Source organism: Hypanus sabinus, chromosome 4, assembly GCF_030144855.1.
Source record: "Hypanus sabinus isolate sHypSab1 chromosome 4, sHypSab1.hap1, whole genome shotgun sequence".
Lineage (NCBI taxonomy): Eukaryota > Metazoa > Chordata > Chondrichthyes > Myliobatiformes > Dasyatidae > Hypanus > Hypanus sabinus.
In genome coordinates, this window is record NC_082709.1 from 47,138,868 (window position 1) to 47,154,527 (window position 15,660).

A 15,660-nucleotide genomic window follows, 5' to 3' on the forward strand; every position below is an offset into this window, starting at 1 on the left:
ACGTTGTTGTTGTAGCATGACTCCACTAATTGGCATATCTCACTCCTGTACGCCCTCCCGTCACCACCTGAGATTCTACCAACAATGGTTGTATCATCAGCAAATTTATAGATGGCATTTGAGCTATGCCTAACCACACATTCATGAGTATAGTACAGCAGTGGGATAAGCACACACCCCTGAGGTGCACCAGTGTTGATCGTCAGCGAGGAGGATAGGTTATCACCAATTCACACAGACTGTGGTCTTCCAGTTAGGAAGTCGAGGATCCAGTTGCAGATGGAGGTACAGAAGCCCAGGTTCTGCAAATTCTCAATCAGGATTGCTCCAACTTGGGCATTCAATCAGCGTGCAAAAGTCAACAAACTGCAAATACAAAATAAAAGAAAAATGATAAATAATAAGATCATAAGACATAGGAGCAGCATTAGGCCATTCAGCCCATCAAGTCTGGTCTGCCATTCAATCATGGTTGATCCTTCTTTCCCCTCCTCAACCCCATTTCCCAGCCTTATCCCCATGACCTTTGATGCCGTGTCCAAAAAAGAACCTATCTTAGGTCTTAGATAGGTGAACCTATCTCTGCCTTAAATTAAACAATAAATATCGATAACAGAATACTGTAGGTAGATTTTTCTCAGTTTATTTATTGTTTCCTTCTTCATAATTGCACAGTTAGAGCAGTAGGGATGCCAGGCAGGGTAGCTGAAAGCTCCTCTTGTGGGATGTGGGAAGACAGGGAGACCTCCAGTATCCCTGACGACTTCATCTACAAGTAGTGCATCCAGTTACAGCTTCTACTACTCTGCGTTATGGAACTGGATGAACCCCGGATCATCTGGGAGGCTGAGGGTGTGATAGACAGGACATAAAGAGAGGTGGTTATACACAAGGTGCAAGACACAGAAAAATGGATGACAGCCAGGAAGGGGAAAGAAGAAAGTGTACTCTTGTGGCCATCCCCCTCAACAGAAGGTATACCACTTTGTCTGCTGTTGGGTGAGAGGGATGTCACAGCGGTCAGGTCCCTGATACAGAGTCCGGCTCTGTGGCTCAGAAGGGTGGGGGTAGAAAAGGTGAGCTGTGGTGATAGGGGACTCATTATTTAGGGGAACAGAAAGGCAGTTCTGTGGATTAGAATGAGATTCCCAGATGGTGTGTTGCCTCCCGGGCTGAACATGGTGGGACTAATGTTCTGAGTTGCATATATATCTATCAAAGCAAGAACTATTGTAGGAAAATCAGATGAGCTCAGGGCATGGATCAACACATGGAATTATGATACTGCAGTCATCAGTGAAACTTGTTTGCAGGAGAAGCAGTACGGCAACTCAGTATCCTGGGGTTCTGTTGTTTTAGAGGTGAATGAGCATTAGGGATAAAAGGGGGAAGGAGGGGTGGTGTTGCTAGTCAAGCAAAATGGCACAGTGGTGTTCAGTCAAAGAACTTGTCTAGAGAGGCATAATGGGTGGAACTGAGGAATAAGAAAGGTATGACCACATTAATTGGCTCTAAATCACAACAGTATGTGGGATTTAGAGGAACAAATTTGTAGAGAGATCGCAGACTGCTGTGAGAAATGTGAGGTTGTGATAGTAGGTGATTTTAATTTTCCACATATTGGCTGGGATTCCCATACTGTAAAAGGACTAGATGGATGCTTCCTTACTTACTGCCTGGAAGACTGGTGGACCACTCTAGTCTGTCCTCTACCCTTTGACCGGTCTGACATGTGTGTTAATCATATTTGGTTATTTGGATAGGCAAGGATTGATTAAGGATAACCAGCATGGTTTTGTGCATGGTAGGTTGTGTCAAACCAATCTAAAAGAGATTTCAAGGATGTTACCAGGGCAGTTGATGAAGGCAAGGCAGTGGATGTTGTCTACGTGGACTTCAGCAAGGCTTTTGATAAGGTCCTGCATTGGTGGTGGGGGGGGGGGGGGGGTCAAGAAGGTTCAGTTGCTTGGCGGTCAATTTGAGGTAGTATATTAGATTAGACATTGGCTTTGTGGGAGAAGCCAGAGAGCAGTAGTAAATGGTTGCCTCTGACTTGAGGCCTATGACTATTGGAGTGCCACAGAGAAGTGGCTGAGTCCATTGTTGTTTGTCATCTATATCAACGATCTGAATGATAATGTGATTAACTGAATCCGCAAATCCAGAAAATTTGTGGATGATACCAAGATCTGGGGTGTAGTGGATAGTGAGGAAGACTATTAAAGCTTGCAGCGGGATCTGAACCAGCTGGAAAAATGGCAACACGCAGGAATTTAATGCAGGCAAGTGTGAGGTGTGGCACTTTAGGAGGACCAACTACAGTGAGTGTTAGGGCACTGAGGAGTGTGGTAGAGCAAAGGGATATGGGAATACAGATCCATTATTCATTGAAAGTGGTGTCACAAGTAGACAGAGTCTTAAAGCAAGCTTTTGACTCATTGGCCTTCTTCATAGATCAAAGTATTGAGTACAGGAGATGGGATGTTATGTTATACAAGACATTGCTGAAGGCTAGTTTGGAGTATTGTGTGCAGCTTTGGTCACCTACCTACAGGAAAGATGTAAATAGGTTGCAAGAGGACAGAGAAAATTTACAAGGATGTTGCTGGGACTGGAAGACCTGAGTTATATACAAAGATTAAATAGGTTGGGATTTTTGATATGGGGATACAAAATTGTGATGGGTATAGATAGGGTAAATACAAACAGGTTTTCCCAACTGAGGTTGGATGAGACTACAACTAGAGGCCATGGGTTAAGGGTGAAAGGTGAAATGTTTAAGGAGAGCATGAGAGGAAACTTCTTCACTCAGATGTTGTTGAGAGTGTGGAATGAGCTGCCAGCATGAGTGGTGGGTGTGATTTCCATTTCAACATTTAAGAGAAGTTTGAATATGTACATGGTAGGAGTGTTTTGGATGGCTATGGTCTGGGTGCAGGTTGAAAGCGCTAGGCAGTTAAAATGGTTTAGCACGGATTAGATAATCTGAAGGGAATGTTTCTGTATGAGTCTATGAAGAGTCCTTGAAAGTGAGTCCATAGATTGTGGGAACATTTCAATGATGAGGCAAGTGAAGTTGAGTGAAGTTATCACTTTTGGTTCAAGACCCTGATGGTTGAGGGGCAATAACTGGTCCTAAATTTGGTGGCATGAGTCTTGAGGTTCCTGTACCTTCTTCCTGATGGCAGCAATAAGAAGAGAGCATGTCCTGGGTGGAGGGAGTCCTTGATGATGGATGCTGCTTTTCTGCAACGATGTTTCATCTAGGTGTGCTGATGGTGGGCTTTACTCATGATGTACTGGGCCATAACCACTGCTTTTCGTAGGATTTTCCATTTATGGGCATTGGTGTTTCAATCCCAGGCTGTGATGCAACAAGTCAATATACCCTCCACTGCACTTCTATAGAAGTTTGTCAAAGTTTTAGATGTCATGCCAAATCATCGCAAACTCTTATGGAAGCAGAGGCACTGCCATGCTTTCTTTGTAATTGCACTTACGTGCTGGGCTCAGGACAGGTCCTTCGAAATAACAACACCGAGGAATTTAAAGTTCTGACCCTCTCCACCTCAGATCCTCCAATGAGGACTGGCTCATGAACCTCTGGTTACCTTAACCTGAAATCAATAATCAGCTCCTTGATTTTGCAGGAGGCTAAGCACACAGGCTTGTGGTGCATCTGTGCTGATGGGAGACCATGGAGGAGATGCTGTTGCCAATCCAAACTGACCGGGGTCTGCAAGTGAGTAAATTGAGGATCCAAATGCTCAAGGAGGTATTGAGTCCAAGGTTTTGGGGCTTATTGATTAGTTTTGAGGAGATGTGGTATTAAATGCTGAGCTATAGTCGATAAAGAGCATCCTGATGTTTGCATCTTTGTTGTCCACATGTTCCAGGGTTGAGTGACAAGTCAATGAGATGAGATCTGCTGTGGATCTATTGTTTTGGTATGTAAATTGGAACAGAACCAAGTCGCTTCTCAGTCAGGAGTTTATATGTTTCATCACCAACCTATCAAAACTCTTCATCACTATGGATGTAAGTGTGACTGGATGATACTCATGCATTCAGGTTACCACATCCTTTTTAGGCACTGGTATAATTAGAAATCCTACAGCACAATACAGGCCCTTCAGCCCACAATGCTGTGCCAAACATGTCCTTACCTTAGAACTACCTAGGCTTACCCATAGCCCTCTATTTTTCTAAGCTCTGTGTATCCCTCCAGGAGTTTCTTAAAATACCCTATTGTTTCCGCCTCCACCACTGCCACCGGCAGCCCATTCCATGCACTCACCACTCTCTGTGTAAAAAACTTAGCCCCGACATCTCCTCTGTACCTTCTTCCAAGCATCTTAAAACTATGCCCTCTCTTACTAGCCATTTCAGCCCTGGGAAAAAGCCTCTGACTATCCACACAATCAATGCCTCTCATTATCTTGTACACCTCTGTCAGGTCACCTCTCATCCTCTGTCGCTCCAAGAGAAAAGGCCGAGATCACTCAACCTATTCTCATAAGGCATGCTCCCCAATCCAGGCAACATCCCTGTAAATCTCCTATGCATCCTTTCTATAGTTTCCACATCCTTCTGTAGTGTGTTGACCAGAACTGAGCACAGTACTTCAAGTGGGGTCTGACCAGGGTCCTATATAGCTGTTCATTACCTCTTGGCTCTTGAACTCAATCCTATGGTTGATGAAGGCCAATGCACTATGTGCCTTCTTAAGCACACAGTCAATCTGTGCGGCAGCTTTGAGTATCTTATGGACACGGACGCCAAGATCCCTCTGATCCTCCACACTGCCAAGAGTCTTACCATTAACACTATATCCTGCCATCATATTTGACCTACCAAAATTTACCACCTCACACTTATCTGGGTTGAACTCCATTTGCCACTTCTCATCTCAGTTTTGCATCCTGTCAATGTCCCACTGTAACCTCTGACAGCCCTCCACACTATCCACAACACCTCCTACCTTTGTGTCATCAGCAAATTCACTAACCCATCCCTCCACTTCCTCATCCAGGTCATTTATAAAAATCACGACGTGAAGGGGTCCCAGAACAGATCCCTGAGGCACACCACTAGTCACAGGCCTCCATGCTGAATATGCCCCCTCCACAACCACTCTTTGCCTTCTGTGGGCAAGCCAATTCTGGATCCACAAAGCAAGGTACCCTTGGATCCCATGCCTCCTTACTTTCTCAATAAATCTTGCATGGGGTACCTTATCAAATGCTTTGCTGAAATCCATACATACTACATCTATTGCTCTACCTTCATCAATGTGTTTTGTCACATCCTCAAAAAATTCAATCAGGCTCATGAGGCACAACCTGCCTTTGAGAAAGCCATGCTGACTATTCCTAATCATATTATGCCTCTCCAAATGTTCGTGAATCCTGCCTCTCAGGATCTTCTCATCAACTTACCAACCACTGAGGAAAGATTGAAGCCTGCTTGAAGCAGGTGGATAACTCAGACTGCCAAAGCGAGTGATTAAAGATCTCAATGAACACTCCAGCCAGTTAATCAGCACAGGTTTCTAATACTTGGGCAGGTAGCCCATTTGGGGCAGATGATTTTCCTGGGTTGACCCTCCTAAAGGCTGCTTGGATTTTCCTCAGAAACTAAAATTTAAAAAGAAACCTTCCTCTGTCATCCATCCTATGCTTTTGTCTAATCGTCTTAAAATTATGCCTCCTCGTATTAGCTATTGCAGCCTTGAGAGAAACTCTGGCTGTCCACTCTCTCTCCCCCTCATCACCTTGTACACTGTGTCAAATCATCTCTCATCTTCCTCCATTCCAAAGAGAAAAGCCTTGGCTCACTCAACTTATCCTCAAAAGACATTCTCTTTAATTCGGGTAGTATTGTGGAAAATCTCCTCTGCACTCTCTCTAAAGTTTCCACATCCTTTCTATGAGGCAACCAGGACTGAACATAATACTCAAAGAATGGTCTAATCAGAATTTTAAAGAGCCATAACATTATCTTACGGCTCTTGAACTCAGTCCTCTTAACTAATGAGGGCCAACATATCGAATGCTTTCTTAACCACCCTATCAATTTTTATAGAACTTTGAAGGATATATGGACATGATCTCTCTGTTCCTCCAGAGCACTGTCAGGGATAATTTCATTTCCCCCCCCCACCGCCCCCCCCCCCACACACTATACTGATTCAACAACCAATGGACTCACTTTTAAGTACTCTACAACTCACGTACTTGATATGGCGTATCTATTTATTTATTTGTGTGTTGCCTAGTGGGCAAGTAACATGAAGGTCACTGGTTTGAGCCTCAGCTGAGGCAGCGTGTTTCTGTCCTTGAGCAAGGCACTTAACAACACATTGCTCTGCGACGTCACCGGTGCCAAGCTGCATGGGTCCTAGTGCCCTTCCCTGAGACAACGTGGAGAGGGGAAGGCCTGCAGCTTGGGCAACTGCCAGTCTCCCATTCAACCCTGCCCAGGCCTGCACCCTGGAAACTCCAGGCGCAGATCCATGGTTTTTCGAGACCGATGGATGCCACCATATTTATTTATTTATTTATCTATTTTTTGGGGTATTTGCAGTTTTGCTGTCTTTTGCAGATTGGTTGTCTGTCCATCTTTGTTGTTTGTGGTTCTTCATTGATTCTACTGTGTTTCTTTGTATTTACTGCAAACGCCCACAAGAAAATGGACATATATCAGGGTGGCATATAGTGACATATATGTATGTTGACAATAAACGTACTTTGAATTAACCCTGTATTCTGCCTTCAAATTCAAACTTTCAAAGTGCATCACATGAATCCTCTGCTATACCTGATTAGTCCTGCTCTCAATTTAGTCATCATCCTGTTCTTCATATACATGTAGCATGCCTTGAGGGTTTCCTAAATTCTACTCACCAAGGCCTTCTCATGTACCCTTCTAGCTCTCCTAATTCCATTATTAAGCTATGTCCTGGCTCCCTAGTAACTCTCTAGAGCCCCGTCTAATCATTGCTTCCCAAACCTTAAGTACGCTTCTTTTTTCTTCTTCCTCCAAGAGGACCACACCTTGTCGTAGGGTTTGGAAGCTTGCATGCCTCAATGACTCAGAGAGCTATGTTGGCTTTGACTCTTGGTGGGATCACCCTTGCCAAATAGGTCAAAGAATAGAGGTCAGACAAAGAGTGGTCCTCCGGTCATCCAGGTTTGGGGGTTCAGCTCCAGGCTAACAACCCCGACTGGTAAAAAAAATCATTGCAAAAATAGCAATGAAGGACAGACAGAGATGGAGGACCTTCAGTGCTCCCCTAAATGCCAGCAGCATAATGGCAGTAACTAGCTTTCTCCCTCTGGACTAGATGATCCACATCACTCGTCAGCCATCATTCCTTCACCCCCATCATCCTTTCCCTATCTCAATGGGACAAGCCTATCCAGAACTCCATACAAGTGCTCTCTAAACAACCTCCACATTACCATTGTGCTCACATCAGCTCACAACTTATGCTCCCAAATTCCTGTCTAATAGCATCATAATTTGCCCTCCCTCAATTAAATACTTCCACATACCTTCTGCTTCAAAAGGTTATTGTAATGGTCAGGGAGTTGTGCTCACTGTCTCTGAACTGCTCTCTGACTGAGAGATGTGTCATCTGATGAGGTTCTTTGTCTAGTACCAGATCTAGTATGACCTTTTCTCTAGTCAGCCTGCCTACGTATTTGCTAGGACACACCTAACATATATTCCACCCCATCTAAATCTTTTTGCAATGAGGAGGTGCCAATCAATATTAGGGAAGTTACCCATGACAACAACCCTGCTATTTTTTTCCGACTTTCCAAAATCTGCTTTCCAATCTGCTCCTCAGTGCTTCTGGTGCTATTGGGTATAGAATACTCCCAATAGAGTAATCGCTCCCTTCCTATTTCTGACTTCCACTCACACTGATTTGGTAGACAATCCCTCCATGACATTCTCCCTTTCTACAGCTTTGATACTATCCTTAATTAACATTGCCACTCCCCCACTTCTTTTAATTCCCTCTCTGCTCCTCTTGAAACATCTAAACCCTGGAACATTCAGCAGCCATTCTTGCCCATGTCTCTGTACGGCCACAACATTGTAGTTCTGTGTACTAATCCACTCCCTTGCATTTATCATCCTCATTCCTGACCCCAAACAAACGATTCTTCAGATGCTGGAAACCCAGGGTAGCACATACAAAATGCTGGAGAAACTCAGCAGGTCCGGCAGCAGCTATGAAGAGGAATAAACAGTTAACATTTCAAGCCAATAACTTTCACCAGGACTGGAAATGAAGGGACAAGATGGCAGAATAAGGTGGTGGGTGGAGGGAAAGACTTACAAGCTGCTGGGTGATAGGTGAAGCCAGGTGAGAGGGAAGGTAGCTAGGTGGGGAAAAGGGGAAGAAGTGAGAAGCTGGGATGTGAAAAGTGGAAAAGGTAAAGGGCTGAAGAAGAAGGAATCTGATAGGGGAGCAGAGTGGACCATTGGAGAAAGGGAAAGAGGAGGGGCACCAGTGGGGTTGAGCCAGTATGGGGAATTACTGGAAGTTGTAAAAATTGATGTTTGGGTTGGAGGCGACCCAGACAGAATATGATGTTGAAGGATTTGGCTTCAACTATCACCTACTAGCTTGTACTCCTTTCCCTCTCCCCACCTTATTCTGGCTTCTTCCTCATGAAGTTTCTTGGCCTGAAAGGTCAACTCATCTTGCCTGAGCTGCTGAGTTCCTCCAGCATTTTGTGTGTGTTAACTTTGTTCAAGATATTTCTTGCATTAAAGCAGACACGTCTCAACCCATGCATCCGACTGCAACTATGCCCTAGCCGTGGCCTATCCTTCATCACAGTCTCTCTACACACTGCATCTGCCTTTACACCAAGTCCCCCCTCCTCTGACCTATCACTCTGGTTTCCATCCCCCTGCCAAAACGAGCTTAAGCCCTCCCCACCAGCTCTAGCAAACCTGCCCGCAAGGACGTTGGTCTCTCTTGAGTTCGGGTGTAATCCATCCCCTTTATGTAGGTCATACGTTCCCCAAAAGAGATCCCTATGATCCAAAAATCTGAAACTTCTGCACACATTCAACTGTCAAATCATCCTATTCCTACCCTAACTGCGTATGGCACAGGCAATAATGGAGAGATTACTACCTTTGAGGTCCTAGCTCCCTATATTGTCTCTTCAGTATCTCATCTCTTTCCCCTTCCTTTTGTTGGAACCAACATATATCACGACTTTCTGTAGGGTTCTGAATTGCTGGTCTTCAAAATCGCAGATCTAATTCTCAGCAGACTGCATCTAGGAATTCTGGTTTGGGAGGACCTGGTATGTTCACAAATGCACACACTCATTAACATAGGTCTTGATGAAGTCAGTGACAGCTGGAGCATATTCATTTTGATCCGAAGATGAATCCCTGAATCAAGTCCAGTCTACTGATTTAAACCTGAAGCTCTTCCGCTTTCCTTGACCAAACCTTTGTGGTCCCTTCCACTGGTGATGCTATCGTCAGTCCTTCTCTATATGCTGGGTGTAGAAGTACAGCCAGGGGATCAGACTTGCCAAAGTGTGGGCATGGGATGGCTTGGTAAGTGACCCTGATGGTAGTGTAACAGTGACTGAGTGTGTTAGCTTGTTTGGTTTCACAGGTGACCTGTTGTTGGTAGTTTGTCAGAGACATCCTCAACCTGCTTAGGCAGGCTGACTGTATCTTCAAAAACACTTAAGTTTGCCATTTGCGTTGCAGGCCCTTAGTGGAATACTGATAATATAGATCCAGAATTTATGCTATCAATTTCATACTGTTTTACACCTGATGATTTTTACAATTGTGATGTAATATGCCTATGATCTTGCTGCAGGTCAGTTTTTCATTGTACACATTTACTTGTATAATGACAATAAACTTGACTTTGATTTTTCTTATTTTATCAAAGTATTGCTTTTAGTAGTGTTTTCTTATGCCTCACTGCTCTTAGAGGACTGAAATTGGTAGAGATTAGATAACATATGAATTTGTTTCAGGAGTAGGCATTTGGCCCTTTATAGACCCCACGATACATTGGTTACCGATGATCTTTGTCTCAGCACTATTTTCCTGTACATATTCTATTTTTCATTATTATCGTTAAAATCTAGAAAAATAGCATTCTCTTTATTAAGTGAACTCAATGTCTGAACATTCCCACAGCGCTCCAGGCAGGGAATTATAAGTACTTACCATCCACTGAGTGAAAAAGATCACAAGATATAGAAGGAGAATTAGGCCATTTGGCCCATCAAGTCTGCTCCACCATTTCATCATAGCTGATCCAAATTTCCTCTCAGCTGCAATCTCCTGCCTTTTCCCTGTATTGCTTCATGCCCTGACCAATCAATAATCTATCAACCTCTGCCTTAAATATACATAAAGACTTGATCTCCACAGCTGCCTACGGCAAAGAATTCCACAGATTTACCACTATCTGGCTAAAGAAATATCTTCTCATCTCCATACTAAAAAGACGCCTCTCTATTCTGAGGCTGTATCTTCTAGTCTTCGAATCTTCCACCACAGGAAATATCCTCTCCACATCCACTCTGTCAAGGCCTTTCACCATTTGATAGGTTTCAATGAGGTCACCCCTCATTCTTAAAAATTGACTCCAACGTCTTCCCAACCACTGAGGTCAGACTGACTGGCCTATAGTTTCCTTTCTTCTGGCTCTCTCCCTTCTTGAAGTGGAGTGACATTTGCAATTTTCCAGTCTTCTGGAACCATTCCACAATCTAGTGATTCTTGAAAGATTATTACTAATGCCTCCATGATCCTTTCAGCCAGCTCCTTCAGAACTCTGGGATGTACACTATCTGGTCCAGGTGACTTATTTACCTTTGGACCTTTCAGTTTCCCAAGACACTTCTGTCTAGTTATGGTAACTTCACATGCTTCATGCCCCCCCCCCACCCGACACCTGAAACTTTCACCATACTGCTAGTGTCTTCCACAGTGAAGATTGATGCAAAATACTTATTCAGTTTGTCTGTTGCTTTGTTGTCCCCAATTAGTACCTCTCCAGCAGTCCAATATCCACTTTCTCCTCTCTTTTACACTTTATGTATTTGAAGAAACTTTTGGTATCCTCTTTAATATTATTGACTAGCTTATTTTTGTATTCTAGCTTTACCTTCTTAATGACTTTTTTTTAGTTGCCTTCTGGTGGTTTTTAAAAGCTTTGCAATTCTCTAACTTCCTGCTAATTTTTAATTTTTGCACTATTATATGCCCTCTCTTTAGCTTTTATGTTGACCTTGGCTCCTCTTGTTAGCCAGAGTTGTGTCATCTTTCCTTTAGGATACTTCTTCCTCTCTGGGATGTTTACCTCCTGTGCCTTCCGAATTGCTTCCAGAAATTCCAGCCATTGCTACTCTGCCATCATTCCTGCCAGTGTTCTTTTCCAGTCAATTCTGGCCAGCTCCTCTCTCGTGCCTCTGTAATTCCCTTTACTCCACTGTAATACTGATACATGTGACTTCTCATCACTGCCTTAATGGCCTTATTCTGAGACTGTGAACCCTGCTTCTAGATTCTCCAATCAAGGGAGATATAATTCTTGCATCCCCTGTGCAAGCATTCTGTAAGTAAATCACATGTTAGACTCTGGTAACTATCCCATTGCACATCATCCTTATAAATCTCCAGAAAGTTCACTGATGAACTTTTCCCAAACCCCCTGTGGGTGGGGACAGGGAGATTTTGGGATCAGTGCAAACATTTTGAATTCAGTACTTTCAAATTCAACATCAACACCATAAATGTATTGATGATGCATGTGGCCATCCCAGGTTACGAATACCCAACTTGTGGAAATCCCTACATAAGGGTGAGTTCTTATCTTTATTAAATTCAAAAGTTTGATCTACGTTCACTGCTATGAATTGCAGGACTAGTTTCATTCTTGGCTTTTTAGTAATTGGTCTTTCTTTAGTCTTATGTGCCTTTGATGCCATTCCTTGCAACATTGTGAGGATTGTCATATCGATATATTTTTGTGTATTTTCTGACTTCAGGACAAAAATCAACTTGTGAGCATCTGTAAAAACAGAACCCATTCATTAACCGGGCTGACCAAAACACAGAAAACACAGCAATATCAAAAAGCTAAAACATTGTAGATGTTAGAAATCAAAATTTTAAAGAACACTGGAAATGCTGGAAAAACTCAACTAGACAGTGTAGGTGGCAAGAGAAAAAAATACAGTTAGTGTTTCAGATCAATAATGTTTCATTAGAACAGGTTAAATGCAGGGTGAAATTCTGTCCATTCCAGTTTCACATCAGAGTGGCCTTTCTTGATAAATCTGACCTATCAGTTAAACTGTCCCATGGATGTCTGCCCATTATGATCTAAATTCTGAAGCAGCTGTAATCCATGTTTTTCTGTATACTTGGGGATAGCACTACTTATAACAGGCAATAAAACACAGGAGAGACATCAGCCAAGCTGCCTCCATAAAACCTGTCAAATCCACTAGCTGGATAAGTGCTGAAACTTTAATGTCCTTTCCCACACCCAGGTTCCCCAACTTAAGAACTGATTTAGACTCTGCTCCAATGGATAGACTGTGGTGACCCACTTTCTGCGTAGGCGAACCGGCTCACAAATAGCCAGTGCGCGGGGAGAGACTTTGGTAATGTTCCTCTGACATCATTTCCGCCCAGAGAGGGCGGGCACTAGTGATTAAGTGCCAGCGCCGCGAAGTTTGAATAAACTAGTCTCGAAACGACTGTGTGTAGCACATCGCTACATTGGTGACCCCGACAGTCCAAATGGGATTTGGACCAAAGATGACCGACTCTTCATCTGTTCACGCAGTTTCGCTAAAACTGCTGACTTTCTGGACGCTGCGACCACGCATGTGGTTTAGCCAAGCAGAAGCCCAGTTCCAGATTTGGCAGATATCCTCTGATTCCATGTGTTACTACCACGTGGTGAACGCCCTTGACCAGGAGACGGCCGCCCAGGTTGCGGATTTCGTGCAGTCGCGGAAGGAGGCAAATATGAAGCATTCAAAGCGCTGCTCATTGAGACCTTTGGCCTCTCACGGCGTGAGTGAGGTGCCCGCCTGCTTCACCTGGACAGTTTGGGAGACAGACTGCCGTCAGCATTGATGAACGAGATGCTGTCCCTGGCTGACGGACACAAGCTCTGCCTCATGTTCAAACAAGCGTTCCTAGAGCAACTGCCCGAGGACATACACCTGCTGCTGGCCGACACAGATTTCAGTGACCCCCGGAAGGTGGTGGCTCGGGCAGACGTGCTGTGGAAAGCCAAGAGGGAGAGCATGGCACCTGTCGGTCAGATTACCAGGCCACGCGCCCAACAGCGGACCAGACCAGGCCCGGCAGGGGGGCGCACACAACACCGAGGCAGGTGTGAGGAGGACAGTGAACAGTGGTGTTTCTACCACCAGTGGTGGGGCACAAAAGCCCGCCGTTGTCGCCTGCCCTGCAAGGGCCAGGGCCAGCTGCCGCTAATGACTATGGCAGCTGGCCACCAGGACAGCCTCTTGTACATCTGGGACAAACAGTCGGGACGCCGCTTCTTGGTCGACACTGGAGCGGAGATCAGCGTCTTGCCCCCGATGGGGTACGAAACCCGCAACAGGAAGCCAGGCCCCACCCTGAGGGCTGCAAATGGCAGCACGATATGGACCTATGGCACCCGCACAGTGCAGCTGCAGTTCAGTGCCAGCAGGTTCACGTGGGACTTCACACTGGCCGCCATGGCCCAACCACTCCTGGGGGCGGACTTCTTGCGCGCTCACAGCCTGCTGGTCGATTTGCAAGGGAAAAGACTGGTACATGCCGAGACTTTCCAGACATTCTCCCTGGGTGAAGCCAAGTTGCCTGCCCCACACCTGGACTCCATCACGCTGTCGGACAATGAAGGTGTCCAATCTCTGGTCGGCTCACCAGCAGCGACATCTGTCCTACATCTCCGGATACACGACAGACATCCAGCATGTCTCGGGAAAGGATAACATTGTGGCGGACGCACTCTCCAGACCAGCTGTCCAGGCCCTATCTCTGGGGGTGGACTATGCAGCACTGGTGGAGGCGCAGCAGGCAGACGACGAGATGCCCAGCTACAGGACCACAGTCTCGGGTTTGCAGCTGCAAGACTTTCTCGTAGGCCCAGGTGGTAGGACCCTCCTGTGCGACTTGACTACCGGCCAACCTCACCCCATCGTCCCGGCAGCCTGGAGGCGACGAGTTTTCGACTCCATACACGGTTTGGCGCACCCTTCTATCAGGACAACCGTCCGGCTGGTCTCCAGCAAGTTCGCGTGGCACAGACTTCGCAAGCAGGTCAGTGAATGGGCCAGAACGTGCACACAGTGCCAAACAGCCAAGGTGCAGCAGCACACTAAAGCCCCACCGCAGCAGTTCGAACCCACCCACTGGAGGTTCAACCACATTCATGTGGATATCGTCGGCCCCCTACCAGTGTCCCGAGGAGCCCGGTACCTCCTAACTATGGTAGACCGGTTCACGAGGTGGCCAGAGGTGGTCCCGCTCACCGACACATCTGCCGATTCCTGCGCCCGAGCACTGATCACAATCTGGGTAGCACACTTCGGGGTACCGGCCCACATTACCTCCGACAGAGGCGCCCAGTTCACCTCCAGCCTGTGGTCGGCTGTGGCCAGCCTGTTGGAAACGCAGCTACACCACACAACTGCCTACCACCCACAGTCAAACGGACTAGTGGAACGCTTCCACTGACACTTGACGTCGGCTCTCATGGCCCGCCTGAGAGGACCTAACTGGGTGGACGAGCTTCCCCGGGTCCTGCTTGGAATTCGTACAGCGCCCAAAGAGGATCAGCACGCCTTGTCGGCCGAGTTGGTATACGGCGTGCCCCTGGCCGTCCCAGGAGAGTTCATACCAACCCCAAGGGGGCAAGAGGAAGAACCCGCAGCAGTCCTGGACAGGCTACACGAAAGGCTCGGCAACTTGGCCCCCATACCGACTTCACAGCACGGATGGACCCCGACCCATGTACCCAAAGACCTGCAGAACTGTAAGTTTGTGTTTGTACGAAGGGGCGGACACCGGGCACCGCTACAGCGGCCGTACGAGGGGTCGTTCAAGCTGATCAACAACAACGGGTCCACGCATGTTCTGGACATTGGGGGAAAGAGGAGGTTTTCACAGTGGACCGTCTCAAACCAGCCCATGTGAACTTGGCGCAGCCGGTTGAGGTTCAGGCACCGCGGCGCAGAGGCAGACCTCCCAAACAGAGGCTGATCCAGAATGTGGACACTGGGGGGTGTATCGCCGGTTTTGGGGAGGGGGGGGGTAATGTGGCGACCCACTTTCTATTTAGGCGAACCGGCTCACAAATAGCCAGCACGCAGGGGGAGACTTTGGTAATGCACCTCTGATATCATAGGGCGGGCGCTAGGGATTAAATGCCAGCGCCGCCAAGTTTGAATAAACTAGTCTTGAAATGACTTACCGACTGCGTGTCGTTATTTCAGCGTTGTGTGTAGCACACCGCTACAAGGCCATCTTTCTTTGTGTCCAATATCAGACTCTTGAAGCTCCAGTTCTGTCATGGTGGGTGGACAAGGAAAAGTATTCATGAATGTTCTTAAAGCA